The sequence below is a fragment of the Harpia harpyja genome, chromosome 8, assembly GCF_026419915.1.
Source record: "Harpia harpyja isolate bHarHar1 chromosome 8, bHarHar1 primary haplotype, whole genome shotgun sequence".
NCBI classification, from domain to species: domain Eukaryota; kingdom Metazoa; phylum Chordata; class Aves; order Accipitriformes; family Accipitridae; genus Harpia; species Harpia harpyja.
Genome location: NC_068947.1, coordinates 35598182 through 35604181, shown reverse-complemented (window position 1 = coordinate 35604181; position 6000 = coordinate 35598182).

Below are 6000 nucleotides of genomic sequence, written 5' to 3'. Positions count from 1 at the left end.
TCTCCCCATATGCAATGTTTCCAGTGTTACAATACTGGGAACAGTTTTAGTACCCATATTTTGAAAAGGCTGTTTGGAAGTCAGAGGGAATATGGAAAAAAACAATTAAATCATTTGAAGGCTAGAGAAAAATTTCTTTGTTTAGTTTCCCAGGAAAAGCCAACTGCATTGTGATGTAATTACAGTACCCGAAAGCCACACAGGAACAAATGCCTGGAAGTGGGAGCTAGAGAATGTCCGGGTAGAAACACACTATTGCAAGCAGCATAACAGACACTCCATCCATCCTGGTAAATGGATGTTTTTGGGGGAATGTGGATTCAAAACATCTCTTAATGGCAAAAACCCAGAGGGCATGAACATATAAGCTAGAAAACACCACCACTGAAGATCAATGTCATTAGGCATCATGCAGATCAAAATGTTGAACAGTATGTTCACGGTCCAGAGGCACAATTACTCATTAGCATCAAGTCCATCACCCTCCAAATGCTCTTTTCTTTTCTTTTTTTTTTTTTCCTCTTTTAAAGAACCAGATTTATTAAAGAAATACATAACTTCCAGATGGCAACCAGGGCTTCTACATGGGATCACACACAAGCTTAAAGTTATAATTTTTAAAGTGCTGTTGACAATCTTTCAGACATCACATCCTAACTTTAAACAATGACTATCCGAATTTTTGAAAGAACGTAATTCTGAGTCTGAAGAAAAAAACATTTGTTGCCCTTTTTATGGTTTTTTTTTGTGTTTATGTCGGTGCTGGAAATTATTATGACTATTGAGTGACATCTAGTGGATATGATGCTGAATACCAACATCTCAAAGGTAAAACTGTTTTGAAGTAAGTCAGAGTTGTAGTGTTGGCAAAATGACCACGTAATTAAAATATTATACATTATAGCAACATGTCGGTAACAAGCCAGGGAGATAGAATCCAACTCTTCAAGAAAACTGAAACTGAATGTGTCAGATTTCTCTTTTTTAGATCCCTCTAATTCTCACATTTAAAAAAAAAAAAAGCATACTACTTGCTGCACTTTTTGGATCACCTATTGTACTTTCATATAGTCTACACTTTAATCTACATACATATACCCTGTACCAGCCCACTCACTGTAAATCACAATCTGTCACATAGTAGCACTCATATGGTGAAGAGAGGCTTCTGATGTGTTTTGGATGGATATTTTTCCTTTTTCATTTCTATTTCATTTTTCACTCAATATGAACTTATCCTTGAGGCTTACTGGCTACAGTAAGTCTGGAGTTAACATTCCAGGTTGCTTTACAGTGAGTTGATGACAGAAAAATTGTAGTTTTTCAGAAGAGATTGTTGAAGAAGAATACCTGAAATGCTTGCCTGCCTTAATTCTCTTTTTGGGAAAATGTATTTCTGGGAAGACCACATTTCAGAAATTGAGATACGAAGACTTCAATTTTTGAAGCTGAAGGAAAAAAATGTCAACAGAAAGCTTTTACATCCTAAGGGCATGATTCATCAGGTGCCTTACTGTTTGCTTAACTTTACTAATCACTAAGCATGTAATTGCGAACTCTGGATTTTTCACCTTGGCCACAGAACCTTCACAGCGCTCTGTAGCACCTTTTAAGCTCCCAGTTATTAATTTTATTTTATCCAGGTTTGTAAATGTAAATTCAATTTTTTACATATTTGTCACACACAATTTAAACAAGTATCTGGATATGATGAAACACTGCTATTCCATTGATAAGCTAAATCCAAAAGTTAAAAAAAAAAAAAAACAACGAAAAAAACCCCCAAAAAACAACAAACCCCAAACCTGCTTTAACTTTATTAAACTGCTTCCAGTTAAAGCTGGAGCTGCTGGAGCTAACATAGGAATAAGGGGGAAGTGGTAGAGAATAACATGGTTTTGATTACTCCTGGATTATTATAGAGAAACATAAATTATATGTAGTCAGAATGTTGAGATAAATCATTTCATCTATTCTATCTATTGTACAGATAAATGAAATCTAGGTTAGACAGATATGGTCAGTAAAGAATACACTAAATGTAGAGAATAGAATGCAGTGAGGTCAGTGATTTTTATACTGATTTTTGTACTTGAAGGGGTTTTTTTCATTAATAAATTAGATTTGAGAGATGTATGCTGCTTTGGCATATCTGTCATTTTGAGGATTGGCATGCTGTAACTTCATCTGCACTTCTCCCCTCCCCCTCCCCCCCCAAGTCCAGTAAGATGTTAGTTGCACAGACTGCAGATATTCCAAGACACATCCCTACTGGAGATGCCACTCCGTGTCTCCCACCCTCCCATCTTTGTCTGCAATCTCATGCTCTCTTCGTGCAGTCAGAAGGGGAAGCTGGAGCTGCAGCAGTTACTGCTCCTGCTCAAACCAGAGCCAGAATGGCTTAGTCTTGTGGCAGGTGGTTTGCAAAGCTGTAGCCATCTGGTAGCAAAATTTCAAATAACTGTTCACAAGCCACTGCACATTCCTACCAATGAGCATGTCAGAGTGCAGCAGTGCTTCATCCATAATGGTCTATTAAGACTGGGAAATCAATACTAGATAGCTGTAAGAGGTGGAGGAGTGGACCACAGGCTGCAAGGAAGGATTTAGAGGTTCTTTAGATTTTAACTCTCTTCCCCCCCTCCTCATCCACCCCCCTCTCCAGCTGGAATGCAGTGACAGTTTATCTTTAAAAGGAATTTTATTTGAGTTATTCTTGTTATTCCATAAAACCTGCACTGTATTTGCACACAGATATGCCCCTTCATAATAACTGCTTGTTTTTCTGTGACGTCTTGTACTTGGGTTTAGGCTGGGATTAAGCTTCTATTTTAGAAGAAATGACATTTTTAAGATACAGGACTGCTTTCTCTTTCATTGTATATTGTATTCAGGTTCACTAAATAAATGAACCAGATAGCCTAATCTCTATAAAAGTTATGTATGACAGATAAACTAATTCCATCAATACCAAATTTACTTCTGTAACACAAGATGAAAGTTTAAAAAGTAATAATAAACAATAATAAACCATTATTCAGTGGATCTTGATTGTAAGTCAAAGTTTTCTTTCCACAAACATTTTCAGTGTCAAGCTATAAGGACCCAAAAGTGAGCTGCTTCCTTGTTGGGAGATAAATTAGTGACATACTCTATTTTATTCAAAACATGTACCAAAGTCATATTCCAGTGCTGCCAACTCTGAAAATTTTATCTTCTGTTTTGTGATGCCTTGTGTTTGTGTTCAACCCACTTGTAAAGATAACATTTTCTCAGACCTTTTTTTTTTTTTCTTTGAAGAGGAAATTTGTGACCATTTTAGAGGAAAGCTTGAAAAATGTGTGAACCTCCTGATATTCATAAATGAGAAAGCAAGCAAGCAGGACCCAAACTTCTGATCCAGCCTGAGGGGAGCTGGGCAGACAGCATATGTGACTCATGAGTTAGGAGGTGCTTTGCCTGACACCACTGAAAAATAGCTGAGACCCAAGGCTGCAGCAGGAGCCGCCCCTGCCCCAGCGAGGCAGGTTGAAGTTTGTGCTATTGCACTGCTAGTGCTGGACAGCAGAGGGCTTTGCGGGAACGGAGGCAAGAAAAGAATTCCCATCCAGTGTTAAATGTTGCTGTAGCTGAAATACTCTTGCACCCTTTTAGTGAAATAAACTTGGGAGAATTAATTTGCCCTTTTGCCTCAGCTATGCAATATGTCCCTCTCAGATTACTGATCATTACATGCAATTTCTTTCCCTTTCTCTCTTTTTTCAACCCAACCCTTGACTCTGATCTGAAAACGAGCACATATCTGGAGACATTTCTGCAGGTGTGCTTGGAGTTTGCAGAGCCCTTGAAGGGAGCTAGGAAGCAATACTCTGCCTTGCAGAGCTGGGGCCAGCTATGACCTACAGGACTGTCAGCTCACGGGTTTCAATTCAGAGCTGCTCCTGATTTCATATCACTGCTGAGTTGCAAGCAGAGCTAGGGCACACAAAGGGGGTGGCCTCTGCATGAACAGTAGGACCTTACTGGGGAATAATAAAAAATGCTAATAAAAATGCTGCTGCCATAAGCCAGGGCAGCTGGATACTAACAGTTTCTTTTGAGCCTCCCAACCTGAGAACGTGGAACTTGATATAAGATACAAAGTGCAGCTGAAAGGCAAGTTACACTAGCTAAGGACTCGGATCCATGTTTGCGTGGCTTGTAGACTGGAGCTGATTCACACTTGGAGAACTGGGAGTACGCAGCAGTATGTTTAGACCTGCTATGAGTCTGAAAACATCTTTTTGTGGCTCTGGTCAAATGTATGCTACCAAATTAACAGTATTCAGTTCCCAGGAACAGCCCAGGGAAAAAGATGGAGCTCCAGACTTGAATGAGGTTTGCTGGCGGGTTAGGGTTTTTTGCTATTTTAATAGCTAGTCTGGACACTGACTTTATTTTTTTTAACATCTCTGTTTATCAAATTGGACTGGCCTGGACCACAAAGTCCAGGAACCACTCCTGAGGTTGTGCACTTTTCTTCCTGCTCCATGCAAATACAGGCATGCTGTTGTCCTCAGAAAGGAAAGGCAAGAGAAGTCCTGTTTCATGGCAATTTTATGGAAAGGGAAGGTTTTTTTATCAGTTTTCTGAATATGATGTTGTTAACTTTGCTGATACTTGAAGTTTAAAAGGTTTGGGCATTTGTATTTAATAATTTATTTTAGGGATCAATATCTCATCTACTCCAAATACTGTTAGACTCATACTTGCCAAAAGTTTCCACTCCAAATCTATTTTTTCTCTGCACATACATAAAGAATTTCTACTTTCAGCTATTTAGCTATTGATAATTCAGAGTAAAAATTTAAAAAATGGATTTTTTTTTTTTTTTTTTTTTTACTGCTACTAAGCCTGCAATACCTGTGGTTTTAAGTGTTGTCTCAGGCAGTGTACTTGGAACATTAGTTGGATACTCATTCACAGAGTGTAAATTTGTGAAGGTAAAAGACTCTCAGTGTCAGAAGTTCCTGTTTTCAGAATGGGTATAACTGAAGTTTTTTCTCACTAAACATAGTTTGGGAAACAAAAACAGGTGAGCTATAAAATAATTTCCCCAATCTGTTGTTTTTGGTTTTTTGGTGGTTTTGTTTGTTTGTTTGGTTGGTTTTTGTCAGGAAGCTCTGATCCTGCAAATTAAACCTTGCAGGAGAATTGCTGTTGCTGTGTCAGATCCTGCCTGCTATCACCGAAGCCAGACATCAAAATGTTGGTCATCCATTTCTGATTTCAGCAAACTTACATTTTGCTGAAAATGTCTTGTTAAAAGCAACTTTGCTAAAGCTCAGAAACACAGTGGCATTGCTATGCTTTGCTTTGCAGATATCCAGCCACACACAAAAAAAACTCCAGTGAGAAAAATGTTTCACACCAAAAATGCAACAGGGGTAGATGATGCAGTGCTGAGGTTGTGTTGCAGTGCCACTTTCTTTATTAGCATCATCTTGACCCACACCCGTGATTCCAACAAATCACCTGCAGGAAGGGACCACTCTTGAAAAGTGGAAAACCTGACTAATCCACTGTTTGGGGGGGTCACAGAAGATTAAATCCCTCCTCCCTTTCACCCTCAGTGACTGGGGGAAGTTTGCTTTTGTACAGGATGGAGAGTTCTTGCAAAAGTTTGATACCGAAAGTCAAGTGAGAGCCATGCTATTTACCAGCACAAAGGAATATTAAAAAATATAATTCTCCTTCTGAAGGTCAGAAATATTTTTCTTATTAGTTAGTAAAAGATATCTTCTAGACCATATATATATATATGTTTCATGGTACCTTTTGTCTTTCAGCGGTTGCCAGAGTGAAATCTTCCCCTTTTGGCTATGTTTTACAACAATATAATGACCATTTTTATTTAGTGAAGGTACGAGTGAAACGAGACGTGCCTATAAGACCTGAAAATGAGACAGAGATAGAAGTTAGTAATGCTTATTTTATTTTGTACAAAAGTCTTAGCAACAA